The sequence below is a fragment of the Giraffa tippelskirchi genome, chromosome 12 (genome assembly GCF_054371585.1).
Source record: "Giraffa tippelskirchi isolate mGirTip1 chromosome 12, T2T-mGirTip1v1.2.pri, whole genome shotgun sequence".
Classification (NCBI taxonomy): Eukaryota; Metazoa; Chordata; class Mammalia; order Artiodactyla; family Giraffidae; genus Giraffa; species Giraffa tippelskirchi.
Genome location: NC_137286.1, coordinates 141,604,409 through 141,628,540, shown reverse-complemented (window position 1 = coordinate 141,628,540; position 24,132 = coordinate 141,604,409). Strand labels below are relative to the sequence as shown.

Sequence of the window (24,132 nt, the reverse complement as noted above, 5' to 3'; positions counted from 1 at the left end):
GTGTTTTACACATTGAAAATTTGCTCAGCTTTCAAAGTGGAGCTCAATTTCTCTCTCGTATGTAGCATATGTGAACATTCTAGTCAGGAATAACCCCTTTCTCTTCCTGCTATCATGCCATGTAAGCCACCGTTTTCTTTTTACTATGCAGATCTATTCTCCCATTAGCTTAAAAACTCCTTACAGCAAGAACTATGTCTAGTTAATCTCATAATCGAACACTTTTTTAAGGTTGAATTGGACATTCAAAAACAAAGCCTGCTGAGAACAAAGACATTGCTTAACTAGCTTTTCCTTTTGAACTACAAGGTATATCGAGGTTGTGGCTGAATAAAAAGATATTACTAAGAGGCTGAGTCCTCTGATCCTAAGTTTCTTGACTTTATTAGGTTGACAGTTACTCAAATTTTAATTGAGTATTTCTCAAGCACCTCACTCTAGGTGTACTGTTTAAAGATAAGATTTTAAAAATCAGTAAAAGACATGCTTTTGATCACTAAGAACTTCACTAACAGATAGAGAAGATGAAAATGGCACAGATAAATACCAGTTACTACAATATTCCTGCTCCTGGAGTTCCTAAGTTTCTCTAAGGACAGCTAGATGACATCATAATATAATATGTGGGCTTTCTTGGTGACTCAGTGGCAAAGAATCTGCCTGCCAATGCAGGAGATGCAGTTTCAATCCTTAGGTCAGGAAGGTCCCCTGGAGGAGGAAATGGCAACTCACTCCAGTATTCTTAACTGGGAAATCCTGTGGACAGAGGAGCCTGGTGGGCTACAGTCCGTGAGGTCACAAAAGAACTGAACAAGAATCAGTGACTAAACTACAACGTTATGTTATGTTTATTGTTGTTTAGTCACTTAGTCATGTCCAATTCTTTTGTGACTTCATGGACTGTAACCCTCCAGGCTCCTCTGTCCATGGGATTTACCAGGCAAGAATACTGGAGTGGGTTGCCATTTCCTTCTCCAATATTATGTTATGGTTTGTATAATAATATAATGTTGCTATGCCTAGAAAATAACTAAGTATGTCAAGATGTATTCAACTATAAGGAACTTAATAGGGATGTGACTTTTTAAAAAAATAATTGGAATGTCTGGAGGGAGATCAAACTATAAGCTTGTTCAGTGGCTTCATCAGTGACTTAGCACTCAGCTTTTCCTGCCCTTCTTGAATGCCTCATAGACACAAGATGACTTCTAGAGCTGCAGGTGGTGGTTTAGCTGCTAAGTCGTGTCTGACTCTTGCGGCCCCATGTACTGTAGCCTGCCAGGCTCCTCTGTCCATGGGATTCTCCAGGCAAGAATACTGGAATGGGTTGCCATTTCCTTCTCCAGGGGATCTTCCCAATCCATGAATCGAAACTGGGTCTCCTGCACTGCAGGCAGATTCTTTACCAACTGAGCTACAAGGGAAGCCTGGAGCTGCAGGAATCTCTGTCATACCTTAGTCCCAAAGAGAAAGGAAGGGGCCAGGCCAAACGGGTAGAAAAACACAAAAATCTGTCCTAGCACCTCTCCCATCACACCCCTTCCTCCCCACCAGCAGACTTCCCTTTACACCTCATGGGCCAGGAACTGGTCCCACAGCTATACACTTCTCTAAGGAAATCTGGGGAAATGAGTTTCTAGAAAATGGATACAGAAATAGTCACAGACATGGAGAACAAATGTGTGGACACCAAGCAGGGAAGAAGGGCTTGGAATGAATTGAGAGATCAAGACTGACATATATACACTCTTGATGTACTATGTATAAAATAGGTAACTAATGAGAACCCCCCATGGAGCACAGGGAACTCTGCTCAGTGCTCTGTGGAGACCAAAGTGGGAAGGAAATCCAAAAAAGAGGGGGCATATGTATATGTATAGGTGATTCACTTTGCTGTGCAGCAGAAGTTAACACAATGTGGTAAAGCAACTGTACAGCAATGAAAGTTAATTAAAAAAAAACAACGCAGGTGGTCTAGTCACAGTTGGTTCAGAGCAACTGTGTTTCACTCCTTGGGGTGGAGCAGGTCACCATGGTGAAAACAGTCAGGATTTCTTTGACAGAAATGGGTGGGATGCCATCTGGTGAGAACTTACTATCTCCCACACCAAGCAATTAAAAATCTTTTGCTAACTCTTCTCTAGTTTCTTTGAGATACTTAAACATCTTTCTGAGTGCAATTTTAGGCATTTGGGGAATTGTATGAGCTTTTTAAAATCTCCATGGCACAGTCACTAAAGGGCATGCATTTTTAAGCACCAGTGTGCCTTTACTGGGCCTCCTAGGTGGTGCTAGGGGTAAAGAGCCCACCTGCCAATGCAGGAGACAGGAGACATGGGTTCAATCCCTGGGCTGGGAAGATCCCCTGGAGGAGGGCATGGCAGCCCCATCTAGTATTCTTGCCTGGAGAATCCTCATGGACAGAGGAGGCTGGTGGGCTAAGTCTGTAGGGTTGCAAAGAGTCGGACACAACTGAAGTGACTTAGCATGCACACATGTGCCTTTACTGAATTTCCTTTCTTTTTACTTTTTAATACTTACCAAATTGAGTGTTTGAAAATAGCATTCACTTGCTAAATAGCACCCAGTGGCCCCAAAGAGCTGCTAATGCCTACAGTCCCTCCAGTTTCTGCTGACCTGCAATTGAGGAGCTGTGTGTGTGTGTGCATGCGAGCGCATGCGTGTGCTCAGTCATGTCTGACTCTTTGCCACCATGAATTGTAGCCTGCCAGGCACCTCTGTCTATGGGGATTTTCCAAGCAAAAATACTGGAATGGGTAGCCATCTCCTCCTCATGGAGATCTTTCCAACCCAAGGATCAAACCCACGTCTCCTGCATTGCAGGAAGATTCTTTACCACTGAGCCATCAGGGAACAGACTGGCATGGGGGAAGAGTAGCAAGGAAACTTTGCAGATAGATAGAGCTGCCAACTAGTACTCATTAAAGTGTATCATCACAGAAATTCACATTGGGCAGTGATGACAACAGGGACTAACACAGAGATCTGGCTACGAGAAAAGTTTCCTGGAAGAGGAAAGTGTTGGGACATCTTCTCAGTTATGGATAGAATTCAATCTCAATATGAGATCCATGGGCCATTTCACAGAGAGGAAAACTGAGGCACAGAAATAATCATCTAAATGTAAGACAGCGAAACCACTGATGAGGTAGGGAAATGCCATTGTCTTGTGTCCTTCGTATAATTCCTATAACAGAACCCCCAAACCCCAAAACACACACAAAAGGAAAAGGAAATCTATCTTGTGTCTTTCATGTTTCTTCAAATTGTGCCAATTGAGACCATCCTAGTCACTTGAATTGGAAATGGATAGAATACTGAGTCCCAAAAAAAAAAAAAAAGCCTGTTGTAAAGTTGGAGGAAGGTTAAAATTTTCATGGCGGCACATTAGAACTGGTATATGTCCTATTCCAGAAATGTTTGATGACTGTGTTAATTATAAGGACTTTTGCAGATGTGAAAATTGTGTCAAACTTCTCTCTCATGTCTACATTTTTTAAAAAAAGAAAAACCCTCTAATTTTTGCTTCTTTGTCACTAATGAGGCTTGTGCATAGGGAACTCATTTACTGTTACTACTAACAAGCTCATTTTAAATATGCATTTGTGATTAAGCTGACATCATTAGAGAAGTTTAGAAGTCTGCTCTTTTGACAGTGAAAACCTTATGAAGTTCTATCAACCACTTGTGTTTTCTCTGTCTCTCTCTCTCTCTCACATACACACACACACACTCACACATTCTTTTTCTTTCTTGGTCAATCCTATCGAATTGTTTAACAGCACTAATTTTCAGCATGCATTTGGCATTCTGTATATTGGGTAATGAAACCAACATACTTTTAAATTTATTTTGATGACTAATAAGTACTGATGATAAAAATAAATTCCAGTAGTAATATATAATATGCCCCTCCAAAGATAAAAGTCTTTGCTTCCTATACATCATTGGTAAAGTTTAGCATATTTAAAAAGACCTCTTGAATACGACTCTCAAAGCTGACAAAAGATAAAATTGCATTGGAAATGCATATTCAAGGTCTTTCCGGACAGCACTGCCTCTCAACAGAGTTTCCCTCTCTTTAAAAGTGAAGCTTTATAGTTTGAATTAATATTCATTAAATGCCCTGGAAGAATTGTCCTATTTCAGAAAGTCTATTTTCTACTATTCAACTGCCAAATTATTGCCTTTTACATAATACTTTTATTTGGGGGGAACAACTCATTTTAAAGAAAGATTTATTTCTAGGATTACTTTATTGGAAAATCTCAGCATTAAGTGATTAAAAACTATGGGAATTAAAGAATTCTTCCTCTAGATATATCATAATCTCACTAGGTCAATACAGAACTTTATCTATAAAGGCAAGCTCTCTAGATAATATGATAGTATTTTGTTAATCATAAATGACAACATTATGCTCTTTACGGAAAGTTATATATAGAATTGTGCTTCTGCGATGTAGGAGACCTGGGCTCAATCCCTGGGTTTGAAAGATCCCCTTGAGGAGGAAACAGCTACCCACTCCAGTATTCTTGCCTGGAAAATTCCATGGACAGAGAAGCTTTGTGAGCTACAGTCCATGGGGTTGTAGAGTTGGCCACAACCGAGCACACACATACATATATATAGAATAGTTTTTTTTTTTTTAATCAGATCTGTCTTTTATAAGAGTGCAGCCATGTTGACATTTATAGGTCCATAAAGCCAAAGCTATGGTTTTTCCAGTAGTCACGTATGGATGTGAGAGTCAGACCATAAGGACAACTGAGTGCCAAAGAATTGATGGCCTTGAATTATGGTGCTGGGAGCTGGAAAAGACTCTTGAGAGTCCCTTGGACATCAAGAAGATCAAACCAGTTAATACTAAAGGAAATCAACCCAGAATATTCCTTGAAAGGGCTGATACTGGAGCTCCAACACTTTGGCCACCTTTTATGAAGAGCCAACTCATTGGAAAAGACCCTGATGCTGGGAAAGATTGAAGGCAAAAGGAGAAGAGGGCAGCAGAGGATGAGATTGTTGGATGGCATCACCCACTCAATAGACATGCATTTTAGCAAACTCTGGGAGGTAGGGAAGGACTGGCGAGCCTGGTGTGCTGCGGTTCATGGGGTCGCAAAGAGTCGGACACGACTGAGCGACTGAACTGAACTGAACTGATATATTACCACAATTTTAAAACCAAACTATGATTGAGCATAAAGCTCTTCACTATTGCTCTCTTCCAGTTCCACTTTACAATGGCCCTCAGACCCTGTTGCTGCAGTTGTTGTTTAGTCACTAAGGTGTGGTTGCCTCTTTGTGACCCCATGGCCTGCAGCCCACCAGGTTCCTCTGTCCATGAAATTCTCCAGGCAAGAATACTAGAGTGGGTTGCCATTTCCTTCTCCAGGGGATTGTCCCAACCCAGGGATCAAACCTGCGTCTCTTACATCAGCAGGCAGATTCTTTACCGCTGAGCCACCAGAGAAGCCCATTAGACTGGTTGCCCACATACAACTATTACAGGAGATTGAGTGAAACCTGTACCATGGTGATGGTGTCGGGAGACTATGCCACAGACGTGGGATCCCAGGCTCTATTTACCACCGTTTGAATGTATTTTGACTGCAGGTAACAGAAACTCTGCATCAAGTTGGCTTAAGCAATAAGAAAATTTATTCTTACATATTGCAGTAAGTCCAAAGGGACTGAGGTTCACATGGCTGACTCATTTCAGCCATGACCTCCAGTTCATCATTCAGAACTGCCTATGTCCCTGTTCTGCAATCCTTGGGGTGGGTTTCCTCCTCAGGCTGCTAGGAAAGTGACTACAGCAGTTCCTGGCACCATAGACAAAAAAAAAAAAAATTCTTCCAGAGGAAACATGAGATTGTCTCTGCCAGGGACTACTTAGGAGTGAAAACCTCTTTCTGCAAAGTTCCCCTGAATTTATTGGCCGGAACGAGGTCACATGGCTGATGCTAAATTTATCACTTGTGCGGTATACTGGATTGACCTTGGATCAGCTTAATGGAGTCTCATTTCTGAATTTGGAGGATGGGGTCATTTCTCAAGGCAGTTGGCTGCCTGAGTTAAGGTAGACATCTGAACAAAACTGGATTTGCTTTGGGAAGCAAGGAATGTAGTTTGTGAGTGGGTTTTACATACTAGTCATGCAAGAAATAATAAACATATACTTTGAAGAATGGAAAGAGTCACTTTTAAAGATGTGTTGTATATTGGAAAGTTTAAGAGGATTTTTGCATTACTTCATTTGCTCAGTCTCTTCAGTAGTGTCTGACTCTTTGTGACCCTATGGACTGTAGCCCTCCAGGCACCTCTGTCCATGGGATTCTCCAGGTAAGAATACTGGAGTGGGTTGCCATTTCCTTCTCCAGGGCATCTTCCCGACCCAGGCATCAAGCCTGGGTCTCCTGCATTACAGACGGATTCTTTACCATCTGAGCCACTGGGAAAGCCCGTCACTTCATTTAACATTGAGGAAAATTTCTGATGTAGAAATCCTCCTCTTTTTTTTTTTTTTTTAGTAGATGGTGAAAACTAGGGTTTGAAAAATTTAAAAACTCACATCATTTTGACTCCAAAACCTCTGCTCTTTCTACTAGCTGGCTGTGTCTTTGAACATGTATAAACACACTTCACAGTTGAAAAGCACCCAGTCTTTGCCATTTCCATAATTGTTAAGTAGATTTTTTTTTTTTAATCATTTGTAAGGGAGGATATGGAGAGATTCAAGAAGCTTAAGCCAATGACTCAGGTTCACACAACTGGTAAGTGGCAGAGCCTGCATTCGGACCCAATCTCTTCCACTAGAGCAGTATGTCCTAAGCTCGGTACCACTGACATTTTGACCTGGGTTATTCTTCACTGTGGAGCTTTATAGGATGTGCATCAATGACCCTGGCTCCTCTCCCTCCAATGTGACAGTGTCTCCAGATATTCCCAAATGTCCCTGGAGGTGGGGAATGAACCCTGGGTGCGAACTACTGGTCTATGTCCACGTCTTCCCACCATGCTGCTTTTATTAATATTTTCTATGTGCTCAGTCACTTCAGTCGTGTCCAGCTCTTTGTGACCCTATGGACTGGAGCCCGCCAGGCTCCTCTGCCCATGGGATTTTTCCAGGCAGAGTTGCCATTTCCTTCTCCAGGGGATCTTCTTGACCCAGAGATCTAACTGCGTCTCCTGCATTGCAGGCAGATTCTTTTCCACTTAGTCACTGAGGAAGTCCCAAATATTTTCTGTCCCAAATATTTTCTATCCCAAAGCAATTCACAATCTAGTAGATGGCAGCAGACAAGGTAGAGAGCATCGTATTGAGAGTCAGTGGAAAAGCCCCTGATGCTGGGAAAGACTGAAGGCAAAAGGAGAAGAGGATGGCAGAGGATGGGATGGTTAGATAGCATCACTGACTCAATGGACACGAATCTGAGCAAACTCCAGAAAATGGTGAAGAACAGGGAGCCCTGCATGCTGCAGTCCATGGGGTCACAAAGAGTCAGACACGACTGAGCGGCTGAGCATGAATGCATCCATAGACCATCTGTTAATTTTCTGTGCTTCAGTTTCCTCATCTATAAAATGGGAATGATAATAATACCTACTTGGCACAGAGTAAACACCCTGATTAGGGCAAGTTGTTCTCCTCTGCTATGCAGAGAAGAAAGTAGAGAGTAAGAGGCTTTCTATTTTGAGCCCACTGTCTAAAGCCTTATTTCCATTAGCTTTGAAGGCCAGTTTCCATTATGCTTGCCCTGAGGGCTGGAACTTGTGTTTCTGGCCTCATCACAGAAGGAATAGCTGTTTTATAAGGGTAGCTTTTGGATGGAGAGTAAATAAACACCTTACCTGATTACACAAGCATCGCAAAGCCTTTTTGCTCTAGTCTGTCCTGAGAGAGTCCTAGAAATGCAAACATCGGAGTAGGCATTTTAGGTGATTTGTGAATTTAGGTAGCTCCTTTCCAGACAGATGACAAAGATCAGAGAGGACTGATGGTTGGTCTAGAGGGGCAGAGCTGCTTCAAGGGAACCCAGGACTGGAAGCAGGGCCACTTCCAAATAGTTTTGTGTGTTTCTCACACTGACTGACAACATCTTTCTGGAGACCGATCTTTTGTAGATGCATAGGATATACTTAAAACTGATGATGATTGGTTATTCTGCAGCTAGTAGATAAGTTCCATAAATTAATAACACAAAATTAAATGAGAATCATCTAAAATGTAAATATTTATTTATAATAATCTTTGGGTTTCTAAGAGTAACACTGTTTTATTTTTCCAAAATTTATTTTATTACTTTTCCAGAAGAATTGCCAATGTGACTATTCAAGGGAATACAGAGCAAGCATTTCCTGATATACTGAGCAGGCTTTTTCCTAGTCCCTGTGTGATGATAACTAGAGTAACAGTGTCCACTGCTGGCAAATCAGATAATTGCACCGTATTTTTACACAGAGCTACTCTGTGTGAGGAATAACATGTAACCTTCACAAGGATGCATTTTCAAGCAAGAGTTTTAAGGCATATATCCTGAATGGATACCCTTGTAGCTTAAAAAAAATGTTAGTTTTCTACTAGGCCAAACCAAGTAATGATTGACCTCTATCAATCTAAGGATACAAAAATTTGCCTCTCTGAGTCTAAGAATATCACCCAGTATTAGGTCCTTTTTTTAAGATAGCAAAGGCTTAATATATTAAAAGAGTAGGAAATATAACTTTCGCAAAGAAGATTTTACTTAGTGGTATCAAGTAAAGTCAGTTATCATTTTATAGTGATGCAACTGAATTTTCTTGATAATTTCAAGCAATAATTCATGAGAAATTTACCTGAGTTTATTGTCTTCTGGACATTCTTCATAGATTTGGAAGAGGAATCATAGAAGATTATTGGAATGGGGGGTTTTTTTTAATTTATTCAAAATATTCAAAGAAAACTCAGTTTGTTAAACCTTTGAAATGCAACATGTAATCTGAGAATTTAATTTCTTTAACTAGACAGTTGGATAAAAGCCTGACTAGAAATGGTCTCTTTTCCAAGTTTTCTATGCACTTTAGAAAGGCTTCTTGGTTTTCAGTGCCAAAAGCAGGCAGCAGAGGGCCCAGTGAATTGTAACCCTGAGATTTGTTGAAACTGAAGACAGGTTTTTTTTTGCTCTTCTTTTGTATTTCTCCTTAAAATTTGTATTAGTATATGGTCAAAGTGAGAGGATTTATTTATTTATTTTTGCTACAGGGAAAAAATCATTAAGATGCATGGATAAAATGGTCTTATCATTTTGGTAGAATTTACAGAAATCAACACATAGCAATTTATTCTAATGGAAGAAATTTAGCTTGGGTAGTTAGGAGTTAGTAGAATTTCAATGTTTATTAGCTTTGAGATCAGATAACTACAGCTATCACAGGGAGCATACACCCTTTGAGACAACTCTACGTATTGATGAAAATGATAAGTTATGTGGAAACGCTGCAGTCCTATCCCCTGCTTTGCGCTGGATCCGGTTTTCGAGATGTAAAGCTGTAGGCCTCTGGGCATCAGGACTGCGTAGGCTGATAACCTCCATCTCTCCACGCTTTTGCTGCTTCCAGCTCACAAGGTCATCTCTTGTGACCTCCAGGTCTCACTCGACCTGTGGGATCAAGTCTGTCCCCTTTCTGAGTCTTTCGGGTGGCCTCTGCTGGGGGTCTTATCTTCCCAAGGATGTAAACTATTCTTCCCGTGTTCTGTCTCCATTCTCTGCTTCCCAGATTTTCCCACGTGCAAATTTCATCCACAGTATTTCACATGCATTGATTCATTGATTCTTTCAATAAATCGTTTTTGAATTTGACCCTGGAGTCAAGTGGAACAGAGCAATAATGAACAAGACCTACGAGGGCTCTGCTCCCGACGAGGGAAGCACATCTCAAGCGCGTAAAGACAAAAATCAAGATAGGCTGTGACACTGAGAAAAAAAAAATCTCTGTAGAACGATACTGGATGAGATCTAAGGAGCTCAGGTCGTACCTGAGGGGGCAGTTACTGTAGACTGGACGAGCAGAAAGAGCTCTCTGCGCAAGTGATACCGGGGTGAAAACCCAGATGACAAGAAAGGTCAGGCCCCGCCAAGGATTTCAGGTAGAAAAAGGCACTTTACTCCATAGCCTCAAGCTTTGTGCGTTGGGAGAACAGAAAGTAGGCCACTCTCTCTCCCTTCGCTGCTTTCCTGTTCACCTTGAAGAGGGCAGGGGAGGCTTTCACTCATCTACCCCTGAAGAATCATGGCTCCCTTGCGTGCCTGCGCCTCCCTCCACTCTCCCAGAGGACGAGGAGACCAGGTCCTGCCCTCCCAATCTCACTTTCACTTCGCTTTGCTGAACTTTAAGCACCATATGTTAAAGACTGCTCATCTAGGCGTGCTGATTGTTGAATTCCTTGCTAGCTAGCCCAACCAAGGCACAGATAAAGCCAGATATTTACTGCTCAGAAGGACTTGAACTGAGATCATTCAAAGTTGGTAGGGTCTGAAGCTCTGACACTTTGGCCACCTGATGCAAAGAGCTAACTCACTGGAAAAGACCCTGATGCTGGGAAAGAGTGACAGCAGGAGGAGAAGGGGACGACAGAGGACGAGACTGTTGGATGGCATCACCGGCTCAATGGACGTGAGTTTGAGCAAGCTCTGGGAGATAATGAAGGACAGGGAAGCCTGGGAGCCTGGCATGCTGCAGTCCATGGGGTCGCAAAGAGTTGGATGTGACTTCATGACTGAACAACAGCACACTCACAGAGGGCGAAGAGACCTGGTTTAAGCCTCCCAATCACCCTTTTTCCTCACTCTTGTGCACTTTAAACCCTGGATGTGAAAGCCTGTTTATCGAGGCGTGCTGATTGTCAAGTTTCTTTCTAGCTAGCCCACCCAAGGCACAGATGGAGCTAGACATTTACTGCCTGGAAGGACCTGAATTGAGATCGTTCAAAGTTAAGTCCTCTGTTCTGTAATTCCACGGAGACTGAGTGACTTGAACAAGGCCATTTGGACAGTTTCAGGAGGGAAAGAACCCAGGAGCTCGACCGTGCCTTCCAGAGCCCTTTGAGTTCCCTTGCTCTGTCTGACGTCCTCTGCAACGTTCTGTTTGTCCCCTCCCACCAACTTTCACCCCCTCCTCTTGGATCTCACGATTCTTTTGCTTTCTGACTCTTCCCTTCATACTATTTCTTTCCAAAGCATGCCAGTTCTTGGCCCCATTGCCATTTAACAGGAGCATTTGGCAGCCTTTGGACCCGATAGCTTTTCCCCCATTTAAATATAGTGGATACAAACAGTAAGGCTCTCCATGCTTTTAATTCTCTTCCCACTCAGACTATTTCAGGTGGACAGTGCCGTTGTAGGAGAGTGACTGGCATTTGAGTCTATGAATCCAAAATGAAGATGGAAAACTGATCAGCACGTGGGGAGATTTTTTACAAAGCTTTGCAACTCAATACGCAAAGCCAGCCAGGGCCGGCGGTGTATTATATTTAAGTGTCTGAGTTACTCCCGGGGGCCTTCCTGGCTGAATTCTATCTGCTTCACTCAACCATTCTAAAGGTCAGAGCTGGGCTTACAGTATAGGATAATGTACAGAAGGGATGTGTTTTCACTCCTGGGATCATGGAAAATCAGACAAAAATAAAGGAGGGGAGGGACTGAGAGGGCTGTGGAAGCAGGCTACAGCTTCGAGTCTTTACTAATCATCATTCGATGAGCTTGTGAACTGATGCTGTTAATAACCCTAAAGCTTTTCCCAGGAGGGCTGGAGAAGCCCTGCCACCAACACACAGAGAAAAGTCAAGGTCAGAGGTCTGTGAACTGCACAGAAATGTACTGAGCAATTATGTCACTGGAACTAGAAAGTATAACTTGGAAAAGTTAGAGATGGATGGAGAATCTGAAACTCACGGAACTTCATTAATTCATCAATGGTCAATGTTCAATCACAGTCTTACCTGGCTCTCCTAATTCTTGCAAATGTGCCAGCTCTGAGGCAGGCTTGCTCAGCCTCGGCTCTATTCACATTTTTGGCAGATCATGTGTTGCTGTGGGAAGTAATATGCACGTTTAGCAGCACTCCAAACCTCTGCCCCCTAGATGCTCGAAGCCCCATCACTCCTAGTTTTGACAACTAAAAATGTCTCTAGGTTTTGCCATCTAAAACACGGGGGGCAAAATATTCCCAGTGGAGAACCACTGGCTCCTGAATAAAGGCATTCCTTTTTCTCCAAAGGATGACTCTTATTTATTACTCATGTCCTGTTTAATTCTAGACAAGGATTTGAATAAGTTTATGGGAAAAAAAACCATAGGCTGGTGTATTTGTTAGTTTAATGGCTGAAGGTAAAACACAATGATGTGGGAGAAAAGTCATTCCAGAAATCTAGGCTGAAGATAGTAATTATATTTAAAGAATACATTTACCTTTGAGATTCCAAGGGGATGAATTCTTATTGACAGATGAAAAGAAAACAAATAAATACTGGTTTTATTTGAATGAGATTTTCTTTCTGGCCTGGATATTATTAGAAGTATACTATATTGGTTTGTTGTTGTTCAGTCACTCAGTTGTGTCCGACTCTTTGCGACCCCATGAACCACAGCACACCAGGCCTCCCTGTCCATCACCAACTCCCGGAGTTTACCCAGACTCATATCCATAGAGTCAGTGATGTCATCCACCCATCTCATCCTCTGTCCTTCCCTTCTCCTCCTGCCCTCAATCTTTCCCAGCATCAGGGTCTTTTCCAATGAGTTGGTTCTTCTCATCAGGTGGCCAAAGTATTGGAGTCTCAGCTTCAGCATCAGTCCTTCCAATGAATATTCAGGGTTGATTTCCTTTAGGATTAACTGGTTTGATCTCCTTGGAATCCAAGAGAGTCTCAAGAGTCTTCACCAGCACCACAAATCAACAGCATCTGTTCTTCAGTGCTCCATCTTCTTTATGGTCCAACTCTGCTATTTTAGTATCGACTTTTATTAGGAATTAAATGAATATTATTCCCACGTTCATATTTAATACTAACCCAAGAGGTAAGAGCAGAGGGAATAATTGTAAACATTAATTTCACAAAGACATTCTTCACCAGATGTTCATCATAACTAATTTTACCAGTGCTTGATTAAAGAAAGTCATTCCTGGTACATATGCATGGTAGCCTCTCTCTGGGCCAGTGAATTTCTTGGCTGTGCATTCAGCACGTGGCTAAAAGTGGTTGGTCTCTGGTCATGTGAGGATGGTGACCTTCCAATCACCTTGAAGTTCTTTTCATTCCTTTACCATGTAAATTTTCATAACCTTCATGGTGTGGATACTAAGGAGCTGCTTTGAGCTGGTCTCAGGAGACTCAGACAGTATCACCCTGCAGCATACTTGTTTCACCAACTGGGGCGTGGAAGCGAGGGTCTCTCCTTGGTTAGGATGTCTCAGGATTAAGAGATAATGTATGTTAAGGGCCTGCTACTAAGCCTGATGGGCTGCCCGGGTGGCTCAATGGTAAAGAATCTGCCTGCCAGTGCAGGAGACATGCGTTCAGTCCCTCGGTGGGGAAGATCCCCTGGAGAAGGAAATGGCAACCCACTCCAGTATTCTTGCCTGGAACACACCATGGACAAGAGGAGCCTGGCGGATACAGTCCATACAGTCGCAAAGAGTCAGACATGATTTAGCGACTCAACAACAACAATTAAGCCTGGCATTCAATAAATGTTCATTTAGGCAGGACGTTTGAGATCCTGAGAGGCCTTCCACCACCACCATCCAGCCTTCAACATCTTCCCTTCACTGACCTGCTGCAGGAACTACTAGTGCCTTATTCTTCTGAGATGACACAATGTGGTTAAAAATCCTTTTAATAAGAATTCAAGCTTCTTACCTGAGCAGGAAAAAGGGATGCATTGAATGATTTTTAAGACTGATTGGTGACAGTAGCTGCATGAGAACTTGGAAGCCAGGTGGGGAAGAGAGAATTTTCTGGACATCTGTGTGTCTTTTGGGTTTTGTGTAGCTTTGGGGGGTGTGTGGTTGGGGGCAGCTTGGATATTAGTACCAAGAAGCACTGAGAAGGTGTGTTGATAGAGTTGCCTGGTTAGTAAGTATTCCTTAGAGGGTAGATGGGTTATGTGATGGCTCAGACAGTAAAGAATCTGCCTGCATTGCACGAGACCTGGGTTTGATCCCTGGGTGGAGAAGATCCCTTGGAGAGGGGAATGGCAACCCACTCCAGTATTCTTGCCTGGAGAATTCCATGGGCAGAAGTCTGTGGGGTCCCAAAGTGTCGGACACGACTGAGTGACTAACACTCACTTTCACTTTTGTTAGAGGGTATCTGGGGAACAAGTGACTGCTCAAGGAGATTGTGATGGGGTGGAAGGAAGATCCTGATCTCATATCAATTGAGTCACAATTTGCCTAAACCTAATTATATACAGTGATGGACTCTGAGCTTTCCATTACCATTTCAACTTCAGGAAATGTTTTATTAAAATGTACTTTGGGAATAAGTGCATTTTCTTGTCTTCTCGTTGACTTCAGTGAAGTGTGTCTCTATCTCCGTAAGTCCCTTTTGTATCCCCCTGAGTCTAACAAAAAAGCTGGAGCTGGATTTCCTTCGTCACGGTTTGGACTGTGGGACGACCCAACCACCAGACAGCCTGCTGCAGGAGAACCTTACGTTCCAGTCTCCACCCGCTGTCACAGGGTCTTTCATGGAGAGAACGGTAGAGAGGGTGGGCAGTGCGGCCTTCCAGACACTCTCCATCAGCTGTGGTTGTTCACAGAGCTGCCACTAGGCTACCTTGTGTACTAAGTCGCTTCAAGGTCATGTCCGACTCTGTGACCCCATGGACTGTAGCTCTGCCAGGCTCCTCTGTCCTTGGGATTCTCCAGGTGAGAATACTGGAGTGGGTTGCTTGACCTCCTCCAGGGGATCTTCCCAACCCAGGGATAGAACACGCTTCTCTTATGTCTCATGCATTGGCAGATGGGTTCTTTATCACTAGTGCCACATGGGAAGCCCCAGACTCCTTCGAGCAGGGGGTTTTGCTGTTGTTATTTGTTTTCTTCTAATAGAATTTCATTGAAGTATAACATACACAAAGTAACTGCAGACGTTTCAGTTCAGTAAATTTGGGCAAATATACACATCCCTACAGTCATTACTCAGATCAAGGCAAAGAGCATCTCAATCACCCCAGCAAGTTCCCTCTTTCCTTTCCAGTCAACCCCTCACCTCAAGGACAGACTCTTCAGATGTCTATAGATGACGTTTTCCACTTTTTAAATGGAGTCACGATTGTACTTGTTTGCATCTGGCTTCTTTACCTGTTCAGCATCATGTCGTTGAGGCTTATTTGTTACTGTTGCACCAGTGATTTGAGATCCTTTGTAACTAGGGAGGAGTCCTGCGGTGGGTGTGTGAAGAAACCACACACGGTTTGTTTTCCGTTCTCCTGTTGATGGACGTTCGGGTTGTCTCCTTCTGCCGTGTTTGGGAGAATCAGCCGCCATCACGTACCGCTGCAGAGTGGAGGCTGCTTTCTGCTGTTGCATCGACCGCATTTATTTATCAAGTCAAGGCCTCTGTCTTTGAAGTGAATCACTGATTTATTCTAGGTCTACTTCCTTGCCTTGGTGACAAAGCAAATTAAAAGTTTGAAACTAGCAAGTACTTAAAATGCTTCTTCTCCTCCCTTTTGCAACTAGAAAAGTTATCACTTGGAAATAGTGACCAAGTTGGATATGGAAGTTTATAGCTTCATCCTCTGCCAGGAAATAGAATCCAAAGTATATTACTTGTGAAATTAAAATATATTCTCTACTCTGAGTCATAGTTGTAAAAACCAAAAGAAAAAGTGTGTATATTGTATGCTGGTATGCATACTTATATACATAAAAGCCATAATAATACATAGACTAGTATTCAGTTGCTTAAATTGCAGAGATTAGAATAATATGTGAAAGTACAATCACAAACTAATTAGGTAAATACAGCAATGTATAATTAGTAACATTATTTCAATCTGATTCAACAAACATATTTGCGAGGCAATCTGAAAATCTTATATTAGCCAATTTCTGATTTATTGCTATTAAAGCATTTGCTCTATTCACAATGGGAGGTTAGAGGTGTGCAGAGAGTGGGTTCTGACCACAAACTCATACAAAATCATGTTTTAAGGAAAAGGAGTAGTTTGGGTTAGTTTTAATGTATCTGTTTGAACATGTTTTGAGAAATAGAAATGACTCAGCTTTTAGAATATAGATAAGAACATATGTAAAATATCACCAATATTATTCATGATAATTTAGTTATTTTCCTTAATTAAGAAAGATGGATGTGGATACAGTGAAAAATTAAGGCTAAAAAGAACTCAAAAAGAAAAAGAAAGGAAAGAGAAACAATAAAGAGAAAAGAGGACTCCAGGATGTCACCAGAGGCAGTCAGCTGTTCCATCTTTCCGTCTACTTCTCTTTTCCTCCTCAGCAAAACTGACCTCACAATCATTTGATTGCAGTTTTTTCTTCCTTCTAAATTTGTCCCCTATGTTAAACACTGAAGAAAAATATTTCGACTAGAATTTTAGAATCTGATTCTTGCCCTTGGAATCCTTCTTAGGTGATTTTTCAAATTTATTTTATTGTAATTTAAAAAAAAAAAGAAGCAGCAGCTTAACAAAAGTGGATAAGGGCAACTGATGGACTAATAACTTCAATTATAGCAACAACAACACAAATACCTCTTTCATTTTAGAAAACTTGCCTGTAGCTTACTTTAACTCAGCTGGTAGTTACTAGAGATCCAAGAACCAAATTTTCCTCTGGGGTGATATGTTTTATTTATGTATTTATGATTTCCTTTTTAAAAATCATGAAAAGAACAACAGCCTCTTTCCAGTGGGCTCAAAATAAAGGCCACACTGTCTTCCATTACAGGACTTTTTTTCCCCATACGCTAAGAGAAAAATGACAAGCAAGGTTACAAGTTGATTATGAAGCAAACATGAAGCGAACAATATGCTCCCAGAAAGATCTTTGAAAAGGTGCACTCGTAATTGTAATGGACTGTCCTGATCATTTATGTAATACCATATTTTTAGTGGATTTTGGAGAGCTTTAGAGAAGGTTCTTATACTTAGGACTTACCCCAGCCTCCCAGAGATACTTTTTAAAAGTTTCGTCTGTGATTCCATGAGCAGCAGCTATGCAGATCCACTGGGCTAAAATAGCAATCTAATTTATATAGGAAATAATGTGAAGAAGACGTGGGGTCTAAAGGGAAAGTCAGATTGGATCAACCTTGTTCTTTCGACCCTCTGCTCAGCAAAGGATGCATGCGTGCATGCTAAGTCACTTCAGTCGTGTCTGACTCTTTGCAACCCTATGGACTTAGCCCGCCAGGCTCCTCTATCTATAGGATTCTCCAGGCAAGAATACTGGAGGGGGTTGCCATGCCCTCCTCCAGGGGATATTCCCAATCCAGGGATCAAACACAGGTCTCTTATGTTTCCTGCATTTGCAGGCAGGTTCTTTACCACTAGTGCCACATGGGAACCCCCCACCCCCAGTGAAGGACACAGACCCACTGAGATCTGGACTCCACATGTCTTTACAGTGTGCATTTCTGATCCAAAGGTTTAACGTGGCCATTAGCACGCTGTCCAGCTTACTCAGAGCAGATTTATGTTCCAAAGTTTTGGGACAACTCGTCCCTGAATCCCTTCTGGGGCCAAGCAGGATGGCAGGCTCTGGGAACGGCAGGCATGAGCAGTGAGCAAGTCAAACAAGGTCCCTGACTCCCTGACTCCGTGAAGCTGAAACTCTCCCTCATCGTTCACACACAGTGGAGGAGTGGAGAGGTAAGCAGGCAGTCCAAAGGCTTTAAGAGAATTTAGATAAACGCAGCTTCGTTTAGAAGTCTCAGTGTTTGCAACAAAAGAGAACATCAAAACCTATTCTCGGAAGTGCCAAGGACAGCGAGTGTTAACTACTAACTGAATTGCCGATGGAAGACTGAGAAAACGTGGGTGTTAAGACTTGGCACTGAAACTACGTGAGGGTGGACATAAGGACTTAGGGAGCCATGGGCGAGAAGCAGAGATGGCAAGAGTGGACGGGTTCACTTGAGTTCCAGAAACAAGCAAAAAAAGTCAATAGATGAGCAGAAAAAACCTGCAAGTTTTGTGTGACCTTGGCAACATCTCTCATGGGTGGGTCAATGTCATTAAAAGCATGAAAACTAGAGGGACAGAGATCAATAGAGAGGGCCTGTGTTGTAATAAAATACTTAAAGAGGGTCATGTGGAAGAGAGAAACATATTTTATTCCAGGGAGCTGTACCAAATCAGGCTGCAGGCCCAATACTGGAAAAGACCTTCTAAATTTCAAGCCACCTTGAAAGGAGAGGGTGATGCTGAGTCTGTTGGGTCCTCAGTCCCTGGAGGGTGCCCATGGAAACCAGGTGTCCTCTGAGCAGTGTTGTTAGAATAAAACAGGACTAGGTGATTTAAAGCCTCTTTATGGGAATTATGAGTAGAAGGGTGGTGGCCCAGTGGTAAAGAATCCACCTGCCATGCAGCTGATGCAGGAAATGCAGATTCGATCCCTGGGTCTGGAAGGTCCCCTGGAAGAAGGCATGGCAACTCACTTTAGTATTCTTGCCTGGAGAAGCCCGTAGACAGAGGAGCATCCATAGGGTCACAAAGAGTCAGAAACGACAGAAGTGACTGAGCATACAGGCACACGATACCCTTAAGGTAAAAAGAAAAGGACTGAATGATTGTATCACAATCTACAGAGAGCATCATGAAAACTGGGTATCCCAGTGACCAAGTTGCATTTCCGTGTTTATCAGCACAGCATTAATACTGGAATATGGGAACATAAGTATGTTGTTATTAAAATTGGACCTGTTTATCTAGGAGCCAAGGCAAGGTCATAAAAAGACCAATACTTTATCACAGGAAATTAATTTTGCTCTTTATGACGTCAGACCTGGTAAACACTCTCAACCCTGAATTATATTATTCATATCCCAAAATCTATAGTGGAGGTTGTCTTAAAGATTGCAACTTGATTTTTCAAGGAAAAAGATGTTACTCTTTTCATGGTTTTGTTTGTGTTCTTAGAGTGATCCTGTTAGAACAAAAAAAATTTTATAACAAAGAAGAAAGGGAAAGATATTGATGTTTAAGAATTCTGAACACAAGGCTTTTGCTTCATATAAATAGAATATGCTCTCACCTTAAAAGGCGTAATAAGATTAATTGCAATTTAGAAGGAAGAACAATCCAATCAGCTAATGACATCCACAGCTAGGATAATGATGTCCTCAGTTAACATGAAGACCTTCTTTCACCTTGGTATATGTGTTGTCCTCCTATTGCTTCTAAAATCAACATCTCTGTTTTTTAAAAAGGCAACCTTTTATGGTTATGAAGTTAGCACATGTTCCTTGTGAAATATTGGGGGGAAAGTACAAAGAATAAAATATAAAATGTATACCCCACCATCCACTGATGAACAGTTAATATTGCCCTCCAGTTTATACGTATATATATATACACATATATACATACACATATATGTATACACACACACACACACACACACACATATAGTTATTCCAAGATGGCTCAGTGATAAAGAATCCACCTGCCAATGCAGGAAATGTGGATTTGATCCCTGGGTTGGAAAGATTCTTTGAAGAAGGAAATGGTAACTCGCTCCAGTATTCCTGCCTGGAGAACCCCATGGACAGAGGAGCCTGTCTGGCTACAGTCCATGGGGTCACAAAGAGTCGGACACGGCTTAGTGACTGAACAGCAGCAGCAACGTGTGTGTGTGTGTGTGTGTTTAATGACATATATCACACATATCCTATTTTGTATACAGTTTAGCTCCAATGACCCTGGCTCTCAGGTTAATAGAGAAGTGTGGATAAAGAGCAGCTGAGAATTGTGAGATGACATGCAGATACTATTGCAGATACTATTGTGAGATGACATGCAGATACTATTGCAGATACTATTGTGAGATGACATGCAGATACTATTGCAGATACTATTGTGAGATGACATGCAGATACTCAGGTAAGCAAGTGGTTCATATTGCAAACATACATGGAAAGACAATACTCCATGAATCATTACATATTGTTTCTATGCTCAGCTGATTCTAAAGCTGGTGCAAATTTCCCCAAATGACTCCTAGCGTGGTCACCAGCTAAGGTTCTTCATACTCTTGCCACCAACACAGACTGGGCACTTTTGGTATGAAACTTTTGGTACGAAACCATTTTCACTGAATTCACATGTTAAGCTGCGTCTTAACTTGGGATTTCTCTCCTTTGACACTTTCCCTCTGGAGTCCCCAAGCCCCTCTCATGTACCTGGTAGAACACCTGCTTTTAAATCTCAGCTTGCCACGTGGCTGTTTCCAGAAGACACTTCTCGACCCACACCAGGTAGACTCACTCTTTCCACTCTCCTTGCCCAAACTTTACACTCTGAATCTCTAACACTCAGTCCCACTTATGTATGTGCCATCTTCCCCTATAGTCTGAGCTGCTTGAGGGTAAAATTGCTTTTTTTTAATATCTAAATACTGGGTCAAGCTTAGTGATGGAGAGTTAGTGCTCAGTAGATATATTAATTGAGTGGATGAATGAATGAATGATGGCTGATTATATAAATGAAGACATATGCCTTTATGTCTAAAAAAATTTTTTTAATGAAAATCTTAACTGAAAGGGGCTGATTTTTGCCAATGTCAGATGAAATAATTCGTAGACAACTCAGATTATTTAAGTAATAGCGTTGTTGTTGTTCAGTTGCTGAGTCGTGTTCGACTCTCTGGACCCCATGGACTACAGCATGACAAACTTCCCTGTCCTTCACCATCTCCTGGAGTTTGCTCAAATTCATGTACATTGAGTTAGTGTAGTGTGTATGTCTTCAGAAAAACAAAAAAGTGTTGACATGTGCCAGGCTCTTGGAAGACAGGGCCCTGAGGTCTGAAGCCCTGCACTGGGGTGGTTGGGTGCTCGGGAGGCAAAGAGACCAACCACCCCCTGAAGCTGAGTCGGTGGGAGTGAATTTCCAGAGGTGGAAGGTACAGTGCCCCCGCAAGAGGCAGGTAAAGAACTTACAACAAAGGTCTTGGGATAGGGCATCTGGTTTATCATTGCCTCAGTGACGTGAAAAGTGGAAAGCAGCATTTGAGTGTCTGCTCTCAGTCCTGTAGCAGGGCATCAAGGGCTAAAACTGAAACTTCATAGTGTAAAGACACGTCAAATTGCTGTCTCCAGTTTATACTCAAAAACCCCTGAGATGAACAAATCTGAGACTTGTCCTGCTAGAACTAAACCTCTGGAGAGGCCCACCAAGCCCATTTTATGGGCTTCACAGGTGGCGCTCAACATTCAGAAAACTAAGATCATGGCATCTAGTCCCATCACTTCATGGCAAATAGATGGGGAAACAATGGAAACAGTGACAGACTTTATCTTTTTGGGCTCCAAAATCACTGCAGATGGTGACTGCAGCCATGAAATTAAAAGATGCTTGCTCCTTGGAAGAAAAGTTATGACCAACCTAGAGAGCATGTTAAAAAGCAGAGACATTACTTTGCCAACAAAGGTCTGCCTAATCTAGGCTATAGTTTTTCCAGTAGTCATGTATGGTGTGGGAGTTGTACTATAAAGAAAGCTGAGCACTGAAGAACTGATGCTTTTGAACTGTGGTGTTGGGACCCTTGAGAGTCCCTTGGACTGCAAGGAGATCCAACCAGTCCATCCTAAAGGAAATCAGTCCTGAATAGTCATTGGAAGGACTGATGTTGAAGCTGAAACTCCAATACTTCGGCCATCTGATGCGAAGAACTGACTCACGTGAAAAGACCCTGATGCTGGGAAAGATTGAAGGCAGGAGGAGAAGGGGATGACAGAGGATGAGATGGTTGGAGGGCATCACCAACTCAATGGACATGAGTTTGAGTAAACTCCGGGAGTTGGTGATGGACATGGAAGCCTGGTGTGCTGCAGTGCATGGGGTTGCAAAGAGTCAGACTTGACTGAGTGACTGAACTCAGCAGGTGGCCAAACTGAACTGAACAGGTGGCACTAGTGGTAAAGAACCCTCCTGCCAATGCAGGAGACATAAGAGACATGGGTTCGATCCCTGAGTTGGGAGGATCCCCTGGAGGAGGGCATGGCAACCCACTCCAGTATTCTTGCCGGGAGAATCCCATGGACAGAGAAACCTGGCAGGCTACAGTCCATAGGGTCGCAAAGAGTCGGACACAACTGATCAACTTAGCACAGGCGGAGATGCACATAGGTCTGTGAGCATGTCCAGAGTTCTGTTCTCTTTAGCTCAGGTGGCTGCACTAGTTAAGGATCTGGGGAAGGAATAGTTCTGCCTGGACCCTTTATCTCTGTTCATTGGGAAGACAGCCATGTGTTGATATGTGTCAGTGTTTCAAAATTATTTATATTTGTCTGCAAAGTAGAATGGCCACTATTCCAGACTGACAGCCAAAGACTTCTTGCAAGCATTGGATACTCTCATCTCTAGAAACTAGCTTCAAGTCTCTGTAGGGACTCAGAGGGAAATAGAGTGACAACATAAAAAGGGGGGAAAGGGCACAGATTGAGCTAAGAGGCGTTTAGATAATAGGACAACAGAATTTGTCAATTTAAGACTCTCCATGATGTTCTGCCTGAAGTTACTCTTTTTCTCTGAAATTCCTTCCTCTGTGCATATCAAATTCACTGAAAAATTTCTGAGTTCCTTTAAAAATCTTTGACTTGAATGAGACCCTTCATTTGCAGTCAGTGTCAAATCCCCCAGGAACACAAATTCTTACCTAAGGAGCTAGTCTAAATTTCTAAAAGGAAATAGCAATTATCTACTACCCCTACAGCTAAATAAAAATGAAAATGGAATGGAGAAAAGAAAAAAAAAAGATTTTCTGAATCTATTTCCTTCATTTGATGATAGCCTCAGGCCCTAAATCTCATCTTGCACTGCATCACAAGTCTAGCTTTAGTTTTATTCAGCTCCTTTCTATGGTCCTAAATCTCAATGAAAGGCATGTTGTAAACTCAAGAAATTTAATTCTTCATGGATTTATGTGGGACTCGGAAAATGCATCCTCACAACCCACAGGGGAACAAAATGGCTCTGTTTCTGCAACGTCTGAGAATTGCTATGCTTCTTTTTTTCCCTGAGAGATGCAATAATTAAAGTCATAAGACATTCAGGTAAGCAGGTGGTATCAGAGAAGCCCAGCCAGTAACAAGACATCATTCTGAACAGGGACTAAAGCAACAGGGCTGCAGGAGCAGGCGCTAGTCAGGTTCAATCAAGTAAACAGCTGGTGTTTTTTAAAAAATTTTATTTGTAGGAAACAGCTCTCTCATTTAAAAACTGGCATTCTGGAGCAGCTATCTTGTCCATAGCTGTGAGGTTGGGGCGTGATTATCAAATGGTAGGCAGGGCTCTGTTTTCGTGTGCTTTAGATGGAGTGTAGGCATGGCGATGTGATGTGAAGAGCCAACTCATTGGAAAAGACCCTGATGCTGGGAAAAGTTGAAGGCAAAAGGAGAAGGGGGCAGCAGAGGATGAGATGGTTAGATAGCATGAGCAACTCAATGGACATGAGTTTGAGCAAACTCCTTCAGATAGTGAAGGACACAGGTGCCTGCTGTCGATGGAGTCGCAAAGAGTCAGACACCACTTAGGGACTAAAGGACAACAACAAGGCATGGTAGGCTGAATAATACACTCCCCAAAGACGTCCGAGTCCTTATCACTAATCCTCTAACTGTGAATATGTTTACATGGTAAGAGACTTAGCAGATATGATTAAGTTAAAGATGTTGAAATGGAAGATGATCCCAGGTTATCTGGGTGAGCCCGAGGTCATCACTAGGGCACAACTGAGTGACTGAACTGAACTGATCTCTTGAGTTTAAAGAGTTTCTAGAGACATGTGGAATATACTAGTTTCTGATGGACTTTCAGGTCATGTAGTGAAAGTGTATGAACTTTGATACACTGGCTTTTGCATCAGTTGCATCTTCTC

The 24,132-nt window shown here is 42.3% G+C and overlaps 1 protein-coding gene and 2 long non-coding RNA genes across 4 annotated transcripts in view; all 3 read left to right on the top strand.

Annotated features, from left to right (window-relative positions):
• The window catches only part of FGF14 (fibroblast growth factor 14), a 619,177-nt gene that overhangs the window by 419,168 nt on the left and 175,877 nt on the right, over nt 1-24,132 (top strand). The gene's annotated exons all lie outside the window — the stretch shown is intronic.
• On the top strand, nt 923-12,278 carry LOC145530561 (uncharacterized). The gene is made up of 3 exons (XR_014071897.1): nt 923-990; nt 2,845-3,169; nt 9,781-12,278. It is a non-coding gene; the product is annotated as an uncharacterized LOC145530561 (long non-coding RNA).
• LOC145530562 (uncharacterized) lies at nt 12,708-16,435 on the top strand. The gene is made up of 2 exons (XR_014071898.1): nt 12,708-12,875; nt 14,950-16,435. It is a non-coding gene; the product is annotated as an uncharacterized LOC145530562 (long non-coding RNA).